We start from the raw sequence: 25,403 nt of genomic DNA, 5'->3' as shown, positions 1-25,403 counted from the left end.
GAATTGGGTCGGAGGGGCAGGATGGAGTAGGAGGCTGAGGGAGCAGATCAGATTCTATAACTCCACCCCACCCTTCAAAACTACATTGCACACTGTAGTTTCTCACTGGTGGAGAAGAGAGTTACAAATGGGAAAGAAAAAGGCTGAAATGAGCCCCAAGGTGGATTAAACAAAGGTTCAGCCTGTTCACTTTAGTGTCAGTTACTTCTTTAAGTATAGAATTTTGGTTTTATTGCAAAAGGGATAATTTAAAAAATTTCTGATTAAAAAGAATTTTGGCAACACAGAAAGAAGACAGCAAAGAAGAAAAATAAAAGTTATCTGAACTCACCTAACTCAGTTATATCTAATTTAATATTTTAAAGTAATTTTTCTAGTTATTTTCTTTATTGACATGAATATGTATTATAGTGATGTGTTCTATTACTGAAACATCCAATTCTTAGATCTTACAGTTTCAGTTAACAATATGTCATAAATATTTTATTATATCATTATTCTTGAATAAGATAATTATGAATGGTTAGCTAATATTATATCATAAGAATTTTCCAACACTTTAACCATTCTCTAATAAATGGGTGATTAAGTCATTTATCATTTTTGATCTGTCATAAGTAAAATGTGATGAATACCTTTGTACACCAAATGTGTTCTGAGTTTTTAAGGATAGTGGAAGAAATTTATAAAAGCCATTATGGAGAGTGCAAAGGAACTCAATATGAGTTAGTTCTCAGATGGCTTATTTTTTTAATGGAGGCAGACAGTTTAGGCAACTGATTTTTAAGCTATCTTTCTACTATGAAATTTTATGTTGACTCTTTAGGAAAATATTATTCCATTTTTTCATTCTTTATATTTTTGCCATTTAAGTATAGGCAAGAATTTTCTAATTTTCCATACTGTAGATAATTTAGAACATGTTATAACTACTTAGCTCTTAATATCATTTTCAGAAATATATTCCCTTTGTACTGACTACAGGTCTATTCTCTATCTTAAATTTCATTTTAGAAGGAATGAACCACAAGGGCAAATTTTTAAGCTAAAGAACATTAAATGTTAAAATAACTCATAACAATATTAGACAAACTGAAATCTAGTGTTAAGAACTGTAAGAGGTCTGAGATTTTACCCTACCTACCTGCCTGAAAATTCACAAGTTTCATGGATGCTCACAGGGACATGAAACATGAGATGCCTGGGTCAGAGACAAAGGACAGTTTATTACTCACAGCAATATCAACAGCCAGAATATCACCTGGGGTTCTTCAAGCCCCAATTCCCACAGGATGACAGAAAGAGGAACAGGTGATACCTGTACATGCAGGAGGTCAAAATACAGGAGGGAACCTGAATTTTTATAGTGGACATTAAGAATGCTGTCCTATTCAGGAGTGTCCAAGGCTATTTGTTATGTAAACATCCTGATAAGATAATTTGGAGTAAAGACCATCCGAGCTTCTGATGGATGCAAAAAAAAAAAAAAAAAAAAAAAGCAAGAGATCTGTGGAGAATTATCTTTAATATAAGAATAAATGCTGTATTAGGAACTAATTAGAGTATATCACATGTTTTGTCTATTTGGCAGATGCTCTTTTCATGATCAGCATGAGGCCTATTCTTGCCTGGCATGTCTACTTTCTTTTCCTGTTCCTTAGCCACAGAGGTAACTGTCTACATATATAGTCTGCAAAGCAGCCTATACAGCAGTTTATCAGTACAGCTGTCTGTTTTTATCTGGAAAGAATTGCTGTCATGTCCATTTCCATAAGCGCAAATCAGGGAAAACCATCCCTGCTCTTCTAGGAAGATTGTAAGTGTACACGAGACAGAGTAAAGGGCCTACTCTCTCCCTCTTGGGAATGAAATGACAGAATACCCCAGAACCCCCATATGTTCCCTACCGTAATCTACAGTCACTGCATATGGCTGAAATACCACTGATTGCCAAAAGCAATATAAAAAGAGGTCTCACCCAAAAGGAAATTTTGTTCCCTAAGGGAAAAGTCTTCATAACATTGGCATGAATAAGTTATGAAAAGCCTTCACAACTGAAAGAGACATAATCATCATTCATGTATAACAGATTTGTTTATTCATTTCAGTTGATTAATTATCAGTATCTGCTGATGGTGGGGGTAACAAGGCTGCTCTGATGAGAGAATTATTAAAGTACATGCTTAGAATATTTATCACTGAGCACATATTGTATAAACTTAGCATATTTATTATGTTCTTTCTATATCGGGCCTTTCTTCCCCAAGAGAGATTAAACAGTACTGCCCATGCTTGTAGGCAATTTTCCTTCCAAACATGATATTTAACTCTTTATAGAGAAATTGACCTTTTTTATAATGCTATGCTAGTGCAAGCATGATCACCTCTCCTAAGAAATTCTGACACAAAGTCCCTGAACTGTTCTCCTCACCTCCAGTCTTACTTTCCTGCGCACCATACATACAATTTTTATATATAATACCAATAGCCCCTAATGTAAATAAGGGTGACTTTGTTGGTGATTCTCATGTCTTTCCCAGCTTCAGGCAGAATTACTTTAAAATAGAACACAAATTGTCATCTCTGGCCACATTAACTTTGATGTTTGGTCAAACAATCCCCAATAGTACAACTACTGCTTAAAGGAAAAGTGATAATTTGTGTAAATTAATATTAACCTTTTAAGTAAAAATTAGAAGTGACAAGTTAACTAAATTTAAATTAAAATATTAAAATCAATATTCTTCAACATGATCTATATGTAGTGATATTCAAAGAAACTTTTTGTTTATTGACTGTCATAATAAGAACTACCATTTATTGATTCCCTACTATATGTCAGACACTAAGTTGGATGCTTTAAATGTGCTTTCTTTTTAAAAAAATTTTCTTGTTTTTTGAGACACAGTTTCACTCTGTCACCCAGGCCAGAGTGCAGTGGCACAATCCCACCTCACTGCAAACTCTGCTTCCCAGGTTCAAGCAAATTTCGTGCCTTAGCCTCCTGAGTAGCTGGGATTACAGGTGCACACCACCATGCCCAATAAATAAAAAAATAATTTTTTTATTGTTACTAGAGACGGGATTTCACCATGTTGGCCAGGCTGGTCTCGAACTCCTGACCTCAAGTTATTTATCAGCCTTGGTCTTCCAAAGTGCTGGAATTACAGCTGTAAACCACCATGCCTGGCCTAGATATGCTTTCTCATTAAATCTCTACAACACCCTTGAGGCTGGTATTGTTATTACCTCCTCATTATAGCTTAAGAAAGTAAAGCATAAAGAGGTCACTTTCCCAACATCACTTAGCTTGTATGTGGCCAAGTCGGCATTCAGACTGCTCTCTTTCTGCTCTCTGAGTTCGAGCTCTCAGCTATTATGCTGGGATTCTCTCTTTAGGTTCTTTGGCAAGACCACCATAATAGCAGTCAGAAGACCTGGGTTATGATCCGAGCTCCAATAATACTATCTCCATGACATTTTCACTCTTAGGTCCCAGTTTCCTCATATTCTCATCTCACCTACCCCCATGGCATTCATGTCAGACTCTCAAATCTTTGCTGCTTTCCTTATCTGTCTTCCTCGACTTCAGACCCATAGTATTTAAGTATTTGCTTTATGCATATTTACACTTCAATGTGTCCAAATTAGACATCATCCCAACCAGCTCCTCACATATTGATCTCTTTCTCAATGAATGGTGCCACTAGCCACCTCATTGCCCCAGGAGCGTAGACTCCACCATCTATCTCTTCTCTCAACCTCCACCACTGTGCTAGTGCAAGCATGATCACTTCTCCTAAGAAATTCTGACGCAGAGTCTCTAAACTGTTCTCCTCACCTCCAGCCTTACTTTCCTGCACACCGCTCTCTATCCTTCACCCAAAGTGAACCCTTAAAACCAAACCTCATCAGAATCTTTCAATAATTCTCCATTGTCCTTAGATATATTTCCAAGACCTTAACATTGCTTCCTGACTCCTGTCTACTACTTCATCCTCATCTTTGCCACTTTCCTCCCTGGAACCTCTGCTTTAAACATTCTGAACTCTTTCTGTTCCTTAAACAAACTTTTTGTCAATATCTTGCCTTGGTTTTTCTCAAATGTTTATCATTCCAACCTGGAGAACATCTTCCTCTCTGATGTCTAATGTCTACTCAATCTTTGAGTCGGAAGCCTTGTCTGGGCATCCCCACACTCTGTTGGCTGCCCTTGCCATGTGCTGTCATCATACCTCTGTGCTCCTTCCATTGCCTCATCACAGCATTTTTCATTCCTTACCGTTACTGCTTGTCATTAGGCACAAGTAGACTGTGAAGACTAAAGTCAGGAACCTTGGCCTTGATTGCTATTGGTCAGGAGCTCTTAGACACTTTATGGATTTCATATTTATTTATTTATTTATTTATTTATTTATTTATTTATTGAGGGGGAGTCTTGCTCCGTTTCCAGGCGAGAGTGCAGTGGGCGATCTCTACTCTCTGCAACTTCCGCCTCCCGGGTTCAAGTGATTCCCTTGCCTCAGCCTCCCGACTAGCTGGGACTACAGGTGCCTGCCACTACGCCTGGCTAATTTTTTGTATTTTTTAGTAGAGACGGGGTTTCACCGGGTTAGCCAGGATGGTCTCGATCTCCTGACCTCGTGATCCGCCTGCCTCGGCCTCCCAAAGTGCTGGGATTACAGGCATGAGCCACTGCGCCCAGCTAGATTTCATTTATTAAATGGAAATTATAATAACTGCCTTGCCTACATCTTTAAGAAAACATTTTTAAATCTATAAAGCAATAAACAAATATTAGTTACTTTATTATAAACTTAGCTCTACTCCTAAATTTAAGGCAGGAGAAATAAAACTGAATTCGAGTGACTAGGATCTAGTTGCGTTCGAATCACTTTGGAATATTTTTCTGATTATGTTAGGCCTGGGATAGGGCCAGGAAAGTTGTGTTATTGCAGAATTCTTCAGAGGACTTGGAAGCACAGACAAGTTTTGAGAGTGCTGCCTTAGAACATTTTTCCTGATCTGAAAGGTTATGGTCCTCATGAATCAGTGTGGAGAAAAATATGGGAATTTCCTTGGTCATAGTAACCCTACAGAGATAGATCCAGCATATGTTTCTAGAAGAGAGTCTATTGAAGACGAATAATATAATGAAAATTGACCAATCCAGCAAGTAGGTCATATTTAACTTGTAAAAGTGAGAAACTAGTTACTAGGAAGCAAAGCTTTCGCAGAAAAGCAGAAAACTAACTCATGAAAGAGAATGAATCTCCTATAGCCTTAAGAATAGAAAGACCCTAACACAAGGGTCAAAGAGTAAAGGGGAATGGATTGTATCCCAAAGGGGAAGGGGGATGGTGCAGAGGGTAAGGTAAAGAGACTATGTAAAGTAACATCTCCTAAACTGAGTCCTATAGGACATTGTTTGAGCGAATGTTAAAAGGAGTGCCTTGAGAACGTGTTACAATGTAAAATAAGTATACATACCACATTCCTTTTGCGCATTAATGTTATAGACTGAGATTTTTGCAATAGAGTTAAATCCTTCTAACATTTTTAAAATTCACATTTCCTAAACTTATTTGTGAATGAATGAATTGTCTTACAACTGTTCTGAGAATAGAGCATTTAAACTAAACATTAAGGAACTTACTTGTAGTAAATAAAAAAATTGGGAATCTGCCCTACAAAAGCTTCCCTGAATCATCATCATCATCATCATCATCATTACAAAATATGATCCACAAAGACTGTAGACCTTGTAAGCAAACTCTCTTGCTTATCTAATTTTACATTTTCAGCACCTTATATAGAACTGGACACAGAATACATGTGGAACTGAATTGCCTTCTGTCACATTTGAATGAATAATATAATGGTGAAGTCTTTGAAGAAGAATTTAATTCTTTAGGCATATTCTCTTATTCGTCAAATATTTCCTTAAGAAGTTGTGTATGCCATTTATATAATTGTCACTGGTTGGGGTTAACTGTTAAAGTGTATAGCAAATTGTTATGTCAACATGTTATATAAAAATAAAGTGGGCAGGTGCAGTGGTTCACGCCTGTAACCCTAGCACTTCTGGATGCCAAGAAGAGTGGATCACCTGAGGTCAGGAGTTCAAGACCAGACTGACCAACATGGTGAAACCCCGTCTCTACTAAAAATACAAAAATTAGCCAGCTGTGGTGGTGGATGCCTGTAATCCAAGCTACTCAGGAGGCTGAGGCAGGAGAATCGCTTGAACCTGGGAGGTGGAGGTTGCAGTGAGCCAAGACCGTACCATTGCACTCCAGCCCGGGGGACAGAGTGAGACTTTGTCTCAAAAAATGTACATAAATAAATAAATAAATTAATTAATTAATTAATAGTGTATAGCAAAGAGATCTCATAGCCTTGGAGATTTATTATACCCAACTATTTATTTTCTTCCTATGAAAGTGTATGCTTACTTTCAAATATTAACCACCTGATACGTTATGGAAAAGCTGTAGGGTATCAGTCACAATTCAGATTATAAATAAAATGATATTTTAGAGTGCTTTGAAATATCCCTGACACATTTTTTTCTCAGTTGCCATTAATTCTTCTACTTCCTCCCATTAACATCACCACTTCCCTGTTCCAAACTACTATTGTCTTTCACCTGCACTATTGCATTAGACTAGGGGTCCTTAACTCCTGGGCCTTGGATTGTTACTGGTTGGTCCGTGGCCTGTTGGAAACCAGGCCACACAGCAGAAGGTGAGCAGCCGGTGAGCATTACCGCCTGAGCTCTGCCTCCTGTCAGATCAGCAGTGGCATTAAATTCTCACAGGAGCAGAAACCCTATTGTGAACTGCACATGTGAGGGATCTAGGTTGAGTGCTCCTTATGAGAATCTAATGCCTGATGATCTGAGGCAGAATAGTTTTATCCCAAAACCATTTATCCCGGCCCGCCCACCCCTGGCCCCAGTCCATGGAAAGATTGTCTTCCATGAAACCAGTCCCTGGTGCCAAAAGGGTTGCGGACCACTGCCTTAGACTCAAACCTGACCTCCATGCCAACTGTTTTCCATGCTTCCATTCTTAACTCAGTCTTATTCCATTCTCCATGCAGCTGCCAGGGTTGCCTTTCAAAACGTCAATTGGATCATGTCACTACACTGCTTAAAGTCCTCCAGTGGGTTCCCTTTGGGTACTCCTCAATATAGCATATAGTGCCCTAATTCTCCGTTCTCATCTCCTGGCTGTCTCTCTTTTCTCCCTGTGATTCATCACAAGAACATTCTTTCTGTTTCCCGAAAATGCTTATCTTTTTCCCACCATCAGGCCTTTTCATGAGTGTGTCCTCTAGCAGAAATGCATGCCTTTAGGTCTGGGACCTGCTGCTGCTTTCAAATCATTCTGGTCTTGATATTTCCTGATTTTCTTCTCAAAAGTGGCATCTTTCTCTCTTTCACTCCCACTCCCTGTCACTCTATTTTATTTTTTTCATGGGACATTTCACTATCAGAAATTATCTTGCTCATTTAAAACTTTCCTTGTTTATGGCCAAGTGTGGTGGCTCACACCACATTTGGTAGTAATACCAGCACTTTGGGAGGATCCTTTGAACCCAAGAGTTTGAGACCAGCCTGGGCTACATAAAGACCCCATCTCTATTAAAAATAAAATATAAGTGAATATATAAATAAATAAATATTTCTTTGTTTATTATATCTCTTCCACTAAGCTCAGGAAGAGCATTTTCTCTCTGTTTACTAACAACTGGAACAGTGCCTGGCATGTAGCAAGCCTTTAATAATTATTTATTGAAGCAATAAAGGAAAAAATTAATAGTCATCTAGAATGTTAAAGCAGCTGGGCATGGTAGCTCATGTCTGTAATCCTAGCACTTTGGGAGGTCGAGGCAGGTGGATCACTTGAGCTCAGGAGTTTGAGACCAGCCTGGGCAACATGGTGAAACGCTGTCTCTACTAAAAATAGAAAAATTACCTGGGTGTTGTGGTGTGCACCTGTGGTCCCAGCTACTTAGGGGGCTGAGGCGGGAGGATTACTTGAGTCCGGAAGGCGGAGGTTGCAGTGAGCCAAGATCGAACCACTGCCCCCCAGCCTGGGCAACAGAGGGAGATCCTCTCTAGAAAAAAAAAAAAAAAGAATGTTAAAGCAGCTCGTTTCTTCCTCCCACTAGGAAAATAAATGGCCAGAATCGGCTTTCTAATTTCTTAAGACCCCAGAGAAGGTTAAAACAGGACTATCAGCTGTCAAAAGGTTTAATTCTAACGTTTGTTATTACATCTTCCTATAGCCCAATTATGCTTTTATTGTCCCTTTAAAAAAATGTGGTAAAATATACATAACATAAAAGTTTCCATTTTAGCCATTTCAGTGACATTAAATACATTCATATGTTCGCTTTGACGGCACATATACTAAAATTGGAACGATACAGAGAAGATTAGCATGGCCCCTGTGCAAGGATGACATGCAAATTCATGAAGTGTTCCATATTCTTAAAGAAAAAAAAAATACATCACAGTATTATGTAGCTATCACCACTATCCATTTCCAGAATTTTTTTATCAGGCCAAACTGAAACTCTGTGTCCATTAAACAATAACTACCTATTCCTCCCACTCTCCAGCCTCTGCTAACTGCCATTCTATTGTTTGCTTCTTTGAATTTGCCTATTCTAGGTCCTTATGTAAGTGAAATCATGTAATATTTTTCCTTTTAAGTCTAGCTTATTTCACTCAGCATAATATTTTCAAGATTCATTCATGATGTAGATGTATCAGAATTTCCTTCGTTTTTAAGGATGAATAATATTTCCCCAGCACTTTGGGAGGCTGAGGCAAGAGGATTGTTTGGGCCCAGAAGTTTGAGACTAGCTTGGGCAACATACTGAGACGCTGGCTCTTTAAAAAAACAAAAAGAAGGAATAATATCTCATGGTATGGCTATACTACAGTTTGGTTATCAATTCACCTGGTGATGAACACTAGGATTATTTCTACCTTTTGGTTTTTTGAATAATGCTGCTAGGAACATTGGTGTACAAGTGTCTGAGTCTCTGCTCTCAATTCTTCTGGGTATATTTATATATACATCTAGGAATGGTATTGCAGGATCATGTAGTAATTCTGTGTTCAAGTTTTTGAGGAACCGACCCATCTATTCTTACTGCCTTCTCACTTTTCTTCCAAAATGGTAGTCTTCTAATGCTACATAGAAAGAAAGTAGAGCTTTTGAGATCTAGTTCCATTTGGGAATACCCTATGCCTTCTTGATTTCCTATCAGGGTGGCTCAATTTCCTAGTGCCTACCATTCTCAAATGAACCAAATCCCTTTATTTTCTTTTCTACTGAACCTCTAAATATTTGAAAACATAATTGGATAACAAACATAAAAAGCAACCCTGAACATTTAAACCAGCAGTTTCCCCATGGGAAAACTGATCTCTCATTGATTAGGATGATTGATGATTTATGGTTGGGTGTAGTCAGCCCAGCAGTTGCCATCAGACCCAAGGAGCACTGGACTCATAGTATCAAGTGTTACCACACCCCTGGCATCTATGTACATATTAAATCGGAAGCTACTATTTGCTTTTTTGCTTTTAAACCTAGAAATTCATTATGCTCCTAAAATGTGTCAGTGATTCTCAGGTACATGAGGCTTGATGTAGCCACATAGAGCTATATGAAGCCCCATTGTTCATGGATCACTTTCTTTTCCATTTTCTCCCTCTTGTGACTTTTTCCATCATTTTCTTCAGCATGAGAAAAATGTATTCAAAAGATTATAAACAGCAGTTGGTAATCAGTGCATAACAGCTTTCTGTGTATAATACAATCATTAGGTGTACATTAGACATTTGGCATAATAGGCATACTGTCGCCAGAATAGAACTCTGTCAAAGTACCAATGCCTCCTGCCTTGAAAATGCACAGATCAATTTTGTATCCCCCTATGGATAAGGAAAAGCATAACAGCTGCATGGAATTACTCTGTGGCGAAGTTCAACTGATTTTGCTTATCAAATTCTGAAAAAGTCAGTATACATGTAAATGTATTAATATCAATTTCTATCACATGCCACTTAATAGTCCCTAATCTCCTCCTTATTGAAGCTGTATTCTTGATTTTAAAGCTAAATTTGAACATGATTTTAAATCATATCCATAGCTGGTACTAGAGCATTAGCAAAAGATGATTTATGATGTGGAGTATTGGCCATACCCCAATTAAAACCAAAATGTATTACTTATATAAAATTTCCAGAAACCACAAATCTATAAAGACAAAAGTAAATTAGTGGTTGCCTAGGGCTAGAGGTGAGAACAGGGGGTGACTGAAAATGGGTGTGAAGGATCACTTGGTGGTGATGAAATGTTCTAAAATGGGATTTTGGTAAGGATTGTATGACTAAATTTACTGAAAGTCGTTGACTTGTATACTTAAAATGAGCTAATGTTATGCTATGTAAATGAAACCTCAATAAACCTTTTTTTAATAAAAAAAACAACTAAACAGCAGTGAACATCATTCCATTTATATCTTTGTGATCTGTATAAGTATATCCATAGAATAAATTCTGAGATATGGAATGGTGAACTTATTCAAATTTTTAATATAAACCACCAAATTATCTTTTAAAGTTAATTCACCAATATAGTCTCTTATCAACAGTGTTTCTGTCACTATACATTTCTCCACAGTGTTGTCAATACTTTATAATATTTATCTTGTATGTTTTTGTTACTGTGGGAAAATGCTTGCTGTAGTTAATTTTTTTGTTACTGTACTGCACAGCAATTTTAAAAACATTTTTATTGTCTGTATTTCTCTGTGAATTACTTTATCCTTTATCCATTTTTAAAAATGGGTTGTGGCCGGGCACGGTGACCCATGCCTGTAATCACAGCACTTTGGGAATCCGAGGTGGGTGGATCACCTGAGGTCAGGAGCTTGAGACCAGACTGACCAACATGGAGAAACCCCGTCTCTACTAAAAATACGTTAGCTGGGTGTGGTAACACATGCTGGTAATCCCAGCTACTCAGGAGGTTGAGGCAAGAGAATCGCTTGAACCTGGGAGGTGGAGGTTGTGGTGAGCCGAGATCACACCATTGCACTCTAGCCTGAGCAACAAGAGTTAAACTCCTTCAAAAAAAAAAAAAAAAAAAAAAAGTGTTATTTTCTTGTTGAATTGTATATTCTTTATTCTGCATATTAATTTTCCCTATTATGTATACTGCAAATGTAATTTTCCTCTTCCAATGTTTGAAAACCTATAGCTTAGGAACCAAATCTAACCCATTGTTTCTCATTTTTTTGTTTTTAACTTTTTATTATGAAATGGTTATAGACTCACATGAAGTTGCAAAGATAGTACAGAAAGGTGCCATGTACCTTTCACCCAGTTTTCCCCGGTGGCTACATTTTACATAATTATAGTACAATATCAAAGGCAGGAAATTCATATGGGTACAGTATATGTTTGTGTCTATGCCATTTTATCACATGTGTAGATTGATGCAGGCTCCACCTCTATCAAGATGCAGAACTATTCCCTTATCACAAAATCTCCCCGAAGCTACCCCTATATAGTCACAGTCATGCACTATATCCAATCATGCCTAACCCCTAACCACTCATCTGTTCTCCATCTCTATAATTTCATCATTTTGAGAATGTTATGTAAATGGAATCTAACAGCACATGACCTTTGAGATTGGCTGTTTTGACTCAACTTAATGTCCTTGAGGTCTGTCCAAGTTGTTGCCTGTATCAAGAGTTTATTTCTTTTTATTGCTGAGTAGTATTCCATTGTACAGATGTACTCGCCATCTTCTTCTAAATGACTTATAAGCTTAATGTTATTTTTACATTTTAAATGGTTGAAAAAAATTAAAAGAAGACTATTTTGTAATGTGAAAATCATATGAAAATCAAATTGTAATGATCATAAATAAAGTTTTATTGCAACCTAGCCATACCCATTTGCTTATGTATTCCATTGCTACTTTCATGATACAACGGCAGAGGTAAGTAGTTGTGACAGTGACTGCTGTGGAGATGACAGTATGAAAGCAGAGGGCCAATTCCTTAACTTTTTCTAGGCAGCCTTACCCACCTTAGCAGCCTCTCTGCTTGGTTTGCTGAACTTCTCCCCATAGTTCATGGACTTTCCACTTACTTGGAATATTATTATTATTATTACTAATTATTATTATTTTGGTAAGTGAGAGCTCTTGAGCTTTTAAAATTCTCTACCTTAAATAGTTTTCATCACAGCCTTGTTTCCCCTTCTGTAAAGGATATGAGCCAGGAGCAGTAGCTCACACCTGTAATCTCAACATTTTGGGAGGTTGAGACGGGAGGATCGCTTGAGCCCAGGAGTTTGAGACCAACCTGGGAAACACAGGGAGACACCATCTCTACAAAAATTTTAAAATTAGCCAGTCATGGTGGCACACACTTGTAGTCCTAGCTACTTAGGAGGCTGAGGTGTGAAGATCTTTTGAGCCCAGGAGGTTGAGGTTGCAGTGAACCATGATTGAGTTACTGCACTTTAGCCTGGGCACCAGAGCAAAACCCTGAGAAGGACAGAAAGGAAAGAGAGAAAGGGAGAGAGAAAGAGAGAAAGGGAGAGAGAAAGAGAGAAAGAAAGAAAAAGAAAAGAAGAGAGAAAGAAAGAAGAAAGAAAGAGAAAGAAAGAAAAAGAAAGAAGAAAGAAAGAAAGAAAGAAAGAAAGAAAGAAAGAAAGAGAGAAAGAAAGAAAGAAAGAGAGAGAGAGAAAGAAAGAAAGAGAGAAAGAGAAAGAAAGAAGAAGAAGAAGGAAGGGGAGGGGAGGGGAGGTGGAGAGGGGAAGGGGGAGGGGAAAGGAAGAAGGGAAGGAGGGAGGAAGGAAGGAAGGAAAAGAAAGGGAAAGAAGAGGAGAGAGAGAGAGAAAGAAAGAAAGAGAAAGAAAAAGAAAGAAAGAAAAAAGAAAGAAAGAAAGGAAGGGGTACAGAACTTACTGTGGAAATGCACATATTGGCTTCATACTGGCAGGAATAGCTCAGCCAAAGCCTAAAGCAACTATAGCGCAGTATTACAGAGAGGCAGTGGAGTGTAGTGACGTCTGTAGAACTTAGAAAGGTTATTTAAGCTGTATGATTCTCAGCTTCCTAACTGTAAAATGGGAACATCATAATCACCTACGTTCTGCAAGATCTGGGTCATTTTCTTTTCTTTCATGTAAATTAATTTCTGCTGTGTAGCTGGACGTGCAGCTGCCCATAACAAAACCTCTATTTCTCAGAAAGATTTGGCCATGCAAACAGGCTGTGAGCAGAAGAGATGTTTGCAAGGGAAGGGACTGTGGGTGCGGGGAGTGCCATCTTGGACGGTGTGGCTGAAAGCAACATCTCACGAAGGCTGAGCAATGGAACAGATAGTGTGTGGGTCCCTGGAGCAGGGCCGTCATACTAGTCCTGGACCCTCCACTTCTGGACTCTTAGATTATAAAGAGAGAAATGCAAACCTTCTTTAACTCAATATTTTGACTCTCCACTACATGAAGCTGGACCTTTCATCTAAACTGCACAGCCTTAAGGTTGCTCTGATAAATGTTTAAGAAGAAAAAAATAAAGAGCATATACAGAACAGACTTTGTATAGCCTACTTTTCTGACTTCATTCCTCCTTTTTGTATTTACTACAGAGTAAAGCAAAGAGCTAGACACAAAGAAGGCATTCAATAAATAGTTATGATGAATTGAGCTGAATTTAGTAGGCTGAGATAGGACAGATTCCTGTCTTCACACACTCACTTGGCAAAATGTGTACTATGGTTTATATTTCTACATGAGGGAGGCTGACATTTATTCACACGCTTCTGTTAGAAGATCCCCACTGTTAAACAGCCTGAATTCTTTTAAGGGTTTGAAGTTGGTTTCTGTTGCCTTATGAGAGCCCAGGAATTATATCCAGCCTACTGTGCCTACCGAGATTCCATGTGGGTCTCAGCAGGCACCAGAAGGCTGACTCAGTAGTCACTGTGATCTCCCAGGCAGGACATGCTGCGGTTAACAGCAGTCCCAGCTACCATCCATCAGAAATCATATGAGTCCTCTCAGGGGTCTGTCCTTTGAAGCATGACTCCATTGACTACTCTCCTAGAATTTCCCACCTCTCTAAAAGGAACATGACCCTATTGTAGATTCCTGAAGAGCTGCCATATTTGGAGAGAGACACCATGTTTGCTGAGACTCTTCACTCAGGGGGAAGGATTCTTTGTACCATGAGAAGGTTGGATTCTCTGAAAGACTCCAGCATGGGAGCACATTACCGATGACAAACCCCATTCAATAGCTCCAATTTCAGGACTGGGGCTGCTACCTGATTTTTTTTTTTTTTTTATCCTTGGGAAACAAAGGAGAGGAGATACATCTGTTTCCACATTGTAACAACGTGCCATTTAAACTCCCGAAAAATCAGTGGACTTGATCATTCTTAATTATTCCTCCCATCAGCTAGTGAGTATTCAAAATATGAGATTAAGTCATTTGTGTGTGTCAAGTTACATGGGAGAGAAATAAGAAAAAGCAATTTGATGTGTTAATAAGGATAAAATCTGGCATATGTGTATAACTTCACAATTTAACCAGTAAGAAATAGGATTACTGCCTTTCCCATCTGCTTGGCAGTGAGGTGTTGAAAAGAAAACAGCAAATGCCATATTGACAAAGATTCAGTTGTAGAAAATGAACAATGAGAGATTTTAGGCTAATGTATAGTGTTTTGTTTTTAAAAAGAACATAGGCAAACAAAATTGTCCTAACAAATGTAGCTGATCCATTTTGACCACAAAGAAAGAATCATTTTGTTCTTATATTTCTATCTTTTTAAGATGCCCTCAAAGCCACATTTGCGTTTTTAGTTGGAGAGGCTCCTAGCTAACCTCCAAAACCCTTTTTCTGGATGAGGTCCATCCTTTGAAGGAAAATAGGCAAAGGGAAACCTTAGCTGACAGAATCTGGTTTGGCACATCATTTCAACACTAAGCAGAAATTATGAATTTGAGAATGGGGAAAGGAGTGGGAATGTGGGAAGTGAGGCTCTTCAAAATAAGATAACTCAGCTTCAGTGGTTCCTGGTGAGGGAAAGTTGGGAAACCATTTAGTTTCATAAAAATTGCGTCTGCATATTGAGGAATGAATCAGACTTTATGTTATCATTTATTGAGCTATTACTTTGTGCCAAGGCATTACATTAAACTCTCTTGTCTACATTTTATTATTGAATTACCACAATCTTGTGGCATGGATCTCATTATCCCCATTTTATTTACTTATATTCATTTTTGAGATGAAGTCTCGCTGTGTCGCCCAGGCTGGAGTGCAGTGGTGTGATGGCTCACGGCAACCTCTGCTTCCTGGGTTCAAGTGATTCTCCTGCCTCAGCCTCCCAAGTAACTGGGATTACAGGTGCACACCACCATGTCTGGCTAATTTCTGTATTTTTGGTAGAGATGGGATTTTGGCATGTTAGCCAAGCTGGTCTTGAACCCCTGACCTCAGGTGATCCACCCGCCTTGGCCTCCCAAAGTGTTGGAATTACAGACATGAGCCACTGTGCCTGGCCCCCATTTTACTGATTAGGAAATAAGGTCTGTGGGAATTAAGTCACTAGCCCAGGTTACACTGGGGCAAAGTAGCGGCAGAGTCAGGATTCTCAACTTTGAGGCTCCTGAGTTCAAGGCTGTTGCTCTTAACCACTGAACCCACAGTGCCTCCCTTCTATAACACTGACTTCCAAAACATTGCTATTCATTAGCATTTTAATTTCTCGAAAACAATCTTACATGTAGTAAAATCTCAGAAGTTGATATAGTTTGGATATGTGTCCCTGCCCAAATCACACATTGAATTGTAATCCCCAGTGATGGCGGTGGGGCCTAGTGGGAGGTAATTGGATCATGGGGATAGATTTCTCATGGATAGTTTCACCCCATCCTCTTGGTTCTGTCCTTGCAATTAGGGAGTGGGTTCTTGTGAGATCTGATCCTTTAAAAATGTGTGGCCCCTCCCACTTTCTTTCTATTGCTCCTACTTCTCCCATGTGATGTGCCTGCTCCCCCTCTGCCTTCTGCCATGATTGGAAGCTTCCTGAGGCCTCCCCAGAAGCAGATGCCCTGTGCTTCCTGTACAGCCTGCAGAACCGTGAACCAATTAAACTGCTTTTCTTTATAAATTACCCAGTCTCAGGCATTTCTTTACAGCAATGTGAGAATGGCCTAATACAATGTCACATTATAATCAATGTGACATTGTTACTCTGTATTATTGGATTAAGATCTCCTGGGTGTCAGGAACTACATTTACACCTCTCTCAAAGCCCAGCATCTCCCATGTTGCCTGACACAGGGTAGAGTCCTAAGAAAACCTCAGAATGAATACTCGTTCATGATCTCTGGTGCCATTTACTAATGCTAAAAAAATTTCAGCAACATTATTAGCAATTCATGCACTCATGTAAATACAAAGAAATTCATGTATTTATTGAGTATTGGGTGTCACAGGCAAGGGGCTCAGTCTGAGAATCCACCTCATTTTGTGGAACTTGTATTCCTGGAGGATAGAATACAGTAGTGAGGATAAAACTAACGAATAAATTGAACAACAGCATTTCAGCTAGTGATTAGCATGAGAAGAAAATCGTAGGTGACTTGCTATATTAGTTTCCTGCAGTTGCTATGATAAATCTTAGTAGCTTAAAACAACACAGATTTATTGCCTTGCAGTTCTGAAAATCTGAAGTGTTCAAATTGGATCTCACTGGGCTAAAATGAAGATGTAGGCAGTGTTCTGTTCCTTCTGGGGGGCTCCAGTGTACAGGAGGACAGGTCCCCAGATGACCTTGGCCTAATCAACAATCCCTCCAATTGCAATTCTCAAGCAGACTGTGCTGAGAATACAACATCCTGAGATAAGGAAGAAACATCCAGAACAACCTGGGTGTGTCCTCATTCCTCCTACAACAGGACGTTCTACGATGCTTGAGCTTAATGAGTTGAGTGGCACCCAGGGTATATAAACCCAGGGTGGGGTGCCACTGGAGTCCCTCAGCTGCAGTACGACAGGCAGCACGTGCAGACAAGACAATCTGCCTTAGGCAGCTTTCCTGAGTCTTGGGGGACCAGTTTGTCATGGATCCTTGGCCTCTGTTTACCCTTGCTGCCTATCTGTGAGTAACAAATCTGCTTTGCCTAACTTGTGCAAGGGTTCTCTCTCACCAGATTTATCAATAGGCAGAGAACCTTTCCTTAGAAGAGAATTTGTTTCCTTGCTTTTTCAGCTTCTAGAGGCCACTTGCGGTCCTTGGCGCGAAGTTCCTTCTTCTATCTTTAAACCTAGCAGTACAGCATTCTCAAATCTCTCTGACTCCTACTCTCCTGTCATCACTTATAAGGACCCTTATGATTCCACTGGGCTCACTTGGATTATCCAGAATAATCAAGCCATTATCTCAAGATACTTAATCTCATCATATCTGCAAAATCCCTTTGTAGATATCCCTAAAGTAACAGACTTACAGGTTTCAGGGATTCAGATGAGAACATCTTTGGGGAGACATTCTACCTATTATTCTACCTATTACAAATGGCAAGAAGTTCCCTAGATTCAATGGATAGGGCAGATGTCAACTTGGAAGTGAATAATATCCTTTTCTTTTCTTTCTTTCTTTCTTTCTTTCTTTCTTTCTTTCTTTCTTTCTTTCTTTCTTTCTTTCTTTCTTTCTTTCTCCTTCCTTCCTTCCTTCCTTCCTTCCTTCCTTCCTTCCTTCCTTCCTTCCTTCCTTCCTTCTTTCTTTCTTTCTTTCTTTCTTTCTTTCTTCCTTCCTTCCTTCCTTCCTTCCTTCCTTCCTTCCTTCCTTCCTTNTTCTTTCTTTTTCCTTCCTTCCTTCCTTCCTTCCTTCCTTCCTTCCTTCCTTCCTTCTTTCCTTTCTTTCTTTCTTCCTTTCTTTCTTTCTTTCTTCCTTTCTTTCTTCCTTTCTCTCTTTCTTAGACGGAGTCTCACTCTGTTGCCCAGTCTGGACTACTGTGGCACAATCTTGGCTCACAGCAACCTCCACCTCGCAGGTTCTGACAATTCTGCTGCCTCAGCCTCCTGAGTAGCTGGGATTACAGGCACCTGCCACCATGCCAGGCTAATTTTTGTATTTTTACTAGAGACGGGATTACACCATTTTGGCCAGGCTGGTCTCGAACTCCTGATCTCAAGTAATCCACCCACTTTGGTCTCCCAGAGTGTTGGGATTACAGGCGTGAGCCACCACGCTCAGTTGATATTATCTTTTATCTTGGATTTTAATTAGCTGCAAGACTCCTACTGGGACAGGTCCTTGAAGACCTTTATGACTTTTGGTTTTGGTCTGGTGAGAAACATGCAAATGTTTTGGTCAATGACTGGGAAATGAAAAAAGATGTGGAATACTTAAGAATGAGAAGTGAGGGCAGCAATTCGCTTGAAGACATATTAATCTTCGTTGATTGATATCCTTATAAACTTCCCTTATTTCCTTACATACTCTCTTTTATATGAAAATAAACTATATTCTACACAATCCTCAAAGACATATGTGTAATTCTTTTCCCCTTCTTATCTAGCAAGCCCCTGAGTGACAGAACTATTATTAATTAGGGAATCCAGGCCTGATTCCTGGCAGCTGGGCTCTCTAACCTTCATCTCTAACCACTATTATTTATTGTTGTTGTTCTTCTGTATTTCATAGACCTTTTAAACCACCATACTTATTTGAGTGATTTCAACCAATACATGTGTCCTAAGATGATCGGCTTGCAGAAGGGGGTGAGTTATAAAATTTTCCATGAGAAAGTAACCCCAAACTCAATTCTTAAAACATGGCTTCCATGAATCAGCTCCGTTTCCTGCCACAAAAGTGCCTGATTGAATGTTTCATTTAAAAATCATGATTTTGTCCAGCCTGGCACGGTGGCTCACACCTGTAATCCTAGCACTTTGGGAGGCCAAGTTGGGTGGATTGCTTGAGCCCAGGAGTTTGAGACCAGCCTGGGCAACACAGTGAGACTTCATGTCTGAAAAAAACAAAAACTATGATTTTTGTTTGTAAAGAAAAGTTTTATTGATGAGCAGTTTATTCACCAGAACTCCAAGGGCAGGGCAGGGCAGTGGCTTATGCCTATAATCCTGGCGGACTTGAACTATAATCACACTATTGCACTCCAGCCTGAGCAGCAGAGCAAGACCTTGTCTCTTAAAAAAAAAAAAAAAAATTCCAAGGGTAGGGAGGATTTTTTGGTGAGCCCTTTATTCATCTTTTTATCACTTTACATCATTTATGATGAGCATTTTATCATCTTCAGCTATTATTGATGAGCTCTTTTTATCAAAATGCCAAGGGAAGTGGGGAGTCCTGGGGCAGGGAAGTTGGTCTAGCCCAGCTGGTCTAATAGAGAGACAAACTGCGGAGAGAATTTGACTACACATCTGAGGAAGTGCGCGTAGCTGCAAGATCACAGGGCGGTAGGGTACGTTTTTGGATGGCAGTGGAATGTGAGGGGGGAAACAGTGGAGGGTTTGACAGTGCTTAGTGAAGGTATTTCCACTAGTCTTTGATTCTTTTCTTAAGTTACTCAATTCTAAACCATGAGTGTGTTGAGACTCCTTGTGAAAAGGAGCAGAGTGACTCTAGGCAGAAACAAGGTGGTTTCTGATGATGGAGATGCAGAGAAAAACAGGAACCAAAGGCCAGACATTAGCAGAAATCATGAGAAACTCTGGATTTGCAGAGGCCCAGGAAAATTTAAGACTAATTTACCTAAATATCTGAAGTCCAGTGAGGTACCAAATTACAGTTGCATTGTCCCTGCTTAGTCATAATTCTGTTTCCTGAACAATGAGGTCTTCGGTGACAGACGAAGACTATAGAAATCCAGTTTTCCTTATCTTTCTATTTGCAGCAGGAGAAACTACCCTACTCCTCTCTTTAAAACCTACTCCCTCATTATTGGCTCACGAATTCTAACAGTGTCATTTGGTTCTTAGATTTTAGGTTTCTTTTATTATCCACCCTAAAATATATTTAAAATTAGAAAAGCAATTTCAAACAGGCAAGAAAGTTATAGAAGAAAATTACATTTGGAATCTTCAGAGGTAATCACTGTTCAAATTTATTTTGTATCTTTTCAGACATTGACCAAACATAACATGTGAGAGTGTGTGTGTGTGTGTGTGTGTGTGTGTGTGTGTGTGTGTGTGAGAGATATATTTCTTTAACCAAAGATGTTCACACAATTCAAAGGCCTGCAACTTCTTTTTTGTTTAACACATTTCCATATCAATACAGACATATGGACATCTCTTATAGTGTTTACTGTTTTTGTTGTGAAATGTTTCTTATATATATAAAAGAACACATACAATGTATGTAAAAAAAAAAAGTTTTTCCAAACGTAGTTTTCTATATTCCAATTTTGTTAATTGTCCCCATTATGTGTTTACAGCATTTTGCCCTCAACGGTACAGAATCCAATCCAGGATCACATAATGTATTTAGTTTTCACATCATTTTGTTCAACTTTACCTGGAATAACTCCTTAGCTTTTCTTGACATAAAGAATTTGATGAACACGGACCAGTTAGTCTATAAATATTCTTCAGTCTGGGATTTTTTAGTTTGAGAAGACAAGTTAAAAATTTAGGAAGGGATACATATTTGGTACCTGAGTAATTAGGAAAATGTGAAAATGGGGAATTGGGTTACCAAGGGACGAATTCATAAAGCTTAAAATATAGAGTATGCTCATAACGATCCATTACATTGACTCCAAGAACTATTCTGTTTAATGACAAAGAGAAGGCTAACATTTATTGAGTGTCCATTGTTTGTTAGAAACAATGATAAAGATTTATTTCTATTATTCCTCCTAGCAAATGAATGAGGCAGCTACTACTACTTCCATCTTACAATGTAGGAATCTAGGATTGATGTGGTTAATTGACTTTTCCCAGATCACACAGCCAATAAGTGGTGGAGCTGACCCTCAAATTCATGTTTCCAACTTTCATTTTCCATTATACTGTGGCCTCTAAAATGCTTTTCTTCTGGCACAGTTGTTATGGGCTGTTAATCCTTGGAACAAACACTACTCAGAATTTTCTGGGAAATAATTGGTCCCAAATATAGTCATTCTCAGCTGCCTTTGACTTACCATCAACAAATCATAACTTCTTTTGCCACTTGGCCTCCAAGATAATCTTGTCTGGTGGTTATCCTCATTTCCCTGATCACAATATGTAGGTGGGACCCAGGGCCGACCTTGAATTTCTGCTCTTATGTATTCTCACTTGCTCTTGTAGCTCCCATCTGGTCTCATGGATTTATATAGGATCTACATACTCACAAGTCCCAGCTTTACCTCAAATTACTGCCTTGAACTCCTGAGTATATGCAAGTGTCAAATAAACATTTCCACTTTGATAGAGGAGAGGCACTTCAACTTAACATGTCCAAAAATGAACTCTTAAATTCTGTCCACCTCAAATTTGTTTTTCTCATAGTCTTCCTAAGAATATGACAATTCCAATTTTTTAATTGCTCAGTTACAAACTTTTGAGTTACTACTGACTCTTTCTGTTACAACCCTCATTCAATCCATAAGCAGCCCCACCTTAAAAAAATATACCCAGAGGTGACCGGGTGCAGTGGCTCACACCTATAAGCCCAGCACTTTGGGAGGCTGAGGTGCGAGGACTGCTTGAGCTCAGGAGTTCAAGACCAGCCCGGGCAACATGGTAAAACCCTACCTCTACCAAAAAATACAAAAATTATCTGGGTGTGGTGGCACATGCCTGTAGTCCAGGCTATTCAGGAGGCTAAGGTGGCAGGATCACTTGAGCCCAGGAGGTTGAGACTGCAGTGAGCCATGATCACACCACTGCACTACAGCCTATTGAGACCCTGTCTCAGATAGATAGATAGATAGATAGATAGACAGACAGATAGATAGATAGATAGATATAATATCCCACTGTTTTTCCCCTGCCTCTGCCTTTGTGTTGTAGAACCAAACTGGGCCCACTTGCCTGGCATGCTAAGACCAAATATCCACACTGAGTTTGCAGCAGTACAAAAAAAGGTGTTTATTTGCAGGGTACCAAGCAAGGAGGACTAGGCAGCTAATGCCCAAATCTTGACCTCCCCTTGGCTTACAGGTAAGAGATTTTAAAGGCACAGGTAAAATTCAAGAAAGCAGAAGTTGTAGGCAAAATTGTAAATCAATACATGGAGCTTATACATTTGTTTTGGTGTATAGATCATAGGCCGATTCAAAGACTTTTCTGATTTACAAAGGGTAAAGGAAGAGAAATTTTGTTGAAAAATTTGGGATCAGCAGAAAAGAATACTAGCTCAGGCTGGGGAGAGTGGTTGATTCCCTCCAGGACCCTCAGGAAGAAATGTAATAACAAAGAAAAATGGTCAGAGTTCAGCCTTCAGTTCTCCATCATCTGAGGTCTACCTGCCAGCGAATCCATTTGAAGGGTGTATTCATCCATTCTCACACCGCTACAAAGAACTGCTGGAGACTGAGTGATTTAAAAGAAAAGAGGCTTAACTGACTCACACTTTCACATGACTGGCGATGCCTCAGGAAATCTGCAATCACGGTGGAAGTCTAAGGGGAAGCATGTACCTTCTTCACAAGGTGGCAGGAGAGAGAAGCATGAAGGAAGAACTACCAAACACTTATAGTGAAAGGACACAAAGATAGATGTGTACCCCCCCCCCGCTACATCCTTTGTTCTGCTCTCTAATCTTTGCACATACCAGAGATTTCGTAAGTTCTGTGAGTACCTGTTTTTCTGCACGTACCAGAGATTTTGTAAGTTCTGAGGCAAGGTCACAAGACGTGTTTAAGTAAGATAAACTCTTGCTACCATAAACCTGCTCTCCCGCCTCAAAGGTTGAACCGAAATATCAGAAATGGCGGGAACCAATCATAGTTAGCCAAATCGCCTTGTTCAAACACTAGCCAATCATATATCTGATTTGTATAATAACTCTATGCCCACTTTTCTTAGACTATATAACACTGCTCGGAGCTCAGTGGGGGAGCTCTCCTGCCCGTCTCGTTTCGCGAGCGAGTGAGAGTTTCAGGTTCGAACCTGTAATAAAGATCCTTGCTGCTTAGCTTTGACTCTGGACTCTGGTGGTCTTCTTCGGGGAATAAACGGTCTGGAGCCATCAGATCTCGTGAGAACTCACTCACTATCACAAGAACAGCATGGGGGAACCACCCCCATGGTCCAATCACCCCTCTCCCTCAATATGTGGGGATTACAATTTGAGATGAGATTTGGGTGGGGACACAGAGCCAGGCCATATCAGTGGGGGTCCAGGTTTCTGAGAAACAACTCAGGACATCTTTTAAGATATTATCTTGGCGAGACGTAGTGGCTCACCCCTGTAATCCCAGCACCTTTGGAGGCCAAGGGGGCGGATGCAGGAGTTCAAGACTAGTCTGGGAAACACAGGGAGACCTCGTCAAAAAAGAAAGAAAGAAAGAAAGAAAGAAAGAAAGAAAGAAAGAAAGAAAGAAAGAAAGAAAGAAAGAAAGAAAGAAAGAAAGAAAGAAAGAAAGAAAAGATATTATCTTTAGCTTCTATAGGAGAATAAAAATTCTTCTGACTCTAACTTTCTTGGCTATTGTTTTAGGTTACTATTATCTCCTTGCTTATCAAATTGCTTCTTTACTTCCAGGGCTACCTAAGTGTCTGCCATTTCCCCTCAAAGAACTCAAGTTTTCCCTTTATTTCCATGCTTGGGGCCCACAGGCCCCTACAAAGGGGTCCCTGCACCATCTTATTTGCTTGTCTTTAATCTCTCCCTATCACAGTAGCCAAAATGATCCAGAAACATAAGTCAGATCATGTTATTTGCCTGCTGGTGGCAACTGCTACTCTTTCTGCTGCCCACAGTCCTCCAGACTTGGTCACTTTGCTGTATCTAGAACATGCTAGGCACACTCCTGCCTAATGCCTTTGCATTTGCTGCTCTCGCTACCTGGAGTTCTCTTCCTTCAGAAACTCACAGGGCTCACATCTCACCTCTTTCAGGTCACCTCGTCATTGAGGTTCCCTGAATACCCTATGCAAAATGCCCCACCCTACAAGTACTCTATTCCTCCTTGCTTTATTTTTCTTCTAATCATTTAGCATTATTTAACATACTATATTATAGATACTGTGATTTTAAATTTTATTTCACTTTGGTCTGTCTCCACTTTTAGGATGAAAGGTCCAGAGGCAAGAATTTTTATCTGTTCTGTTCAGTGCTGTGTTCCAAGTGCCTAAAACTGCCTGTCATACAGTAGGTGCTCAGTAACTATTTGTTAAAAGAATGAACAAATGCCTGAAGGAATTCTGTAGCCAACTCAGGCTAATATGTTTTAAAGAACGCTCATTCATCAGCGGCAGCTTCAAGTATCTATCTGTCCAAGTATCACGTTTAAGAAAGTTTGAACTTCTTTCCTTTGAATAGGCTGAGAATTATATACAGATACAGATGAATTTCATAATTTCTTATTATAAAAGTAACACAATTATTGTAGGAAATGTGAAAAATGCAGAAAACGAAAATAAAATTAACTTGTAATTCAGTCACCGAGAGACTGGTAATATTTTGGTATGTTTCTTTCCAGACTCATTTAATTTCAATATTTTATGTTCAAGTTTCCTTATCCCCATGACAAGGAATGGAACAAACAAACTGAGGACTGTGGTTTCATGCTTCTAGCAAAATGCCATCCTCACAGTTCACTAACAGCCGCAAGCACTTCCATGGAATTTTTGGGCGCTACTATCTTCCTTTTCCAAGAAAGCATGCTATAATTTGGATATTTAGGTTACCCAAACTTCCACAGAAGGATCTCCTTCTAAAGTGACCTCAGAATTCCCAGAAAACTAAATATTTGGAACTTGAGAGATTCAAGTTGATTCATATTATCACAAACTCACTGGACTCAAGGCAGAAGCCTGGGATTCTAGTTCCAGTTCTACAACTTCCTGGCTGCAAAGCATTGGGGAAGTCACCCTTTTGAGCTATGGGTTCCAGAACTGGAAAATGGAGACAATAATATAGCCTCACTAGTTACTGCAAGGATCAGGTACAGTAATGGATACATGCTTTTAAAACTTACAGGGCAGTGCAGTGGCTCACGCCTGTAATCCCAGCACTTTGGGAGGCTGAGGAGGGAGAATTACGAGGTCAGGAGTTTGAGACCAGCCTGGCCAACGTGGCCAAACCCCATCTCTATTAAAGATACAAAAATTAGCCAGGCGTGGTGGTGCGTGCCTATAATCCCAGCTACTCAGGAGGCTGAGA

The 25,403-nt window shown here is 39.5% G+C and overlaps 1 non-coding gene across 1 annotated transcript; it reads left to right on the top strand.

Moving 5' to 3' along the window:
* Positions 1-8,397: 8,397 nt before the first annotated feature.
* Positions 8,398-8,502, top strand: LOC112622025. Its single transcript, XR_003118922.1, has one exon. It is a non-coding gene; the product is annotated as a U6 spliceosomal RNA (small nuclear RNA).
* The last annotated feature ends 16,901 nt before the right edge of the window (positions 8,503-25,403 follow it).

The sequence above is a fragment of the Theropithecus gelada genome, chromosome 3 (genome assembly GCF_003255815.1).
Source record: "Theropithecus gelada isolate Dixy chromosome 3, Tgel_1.0, whole genome shotgun sequence".
Taxonomy (NCBI): Eukaryota; Metazoa; Chordata; class Mammalia; order Primates; family Cercopithecidae; genus Theropithecus; species Theropithecus gelada.
Note: the sequence above shows the minus strand (reverse complement) of the source record. Positions and strands in the feature narration are given on the sequence as shown.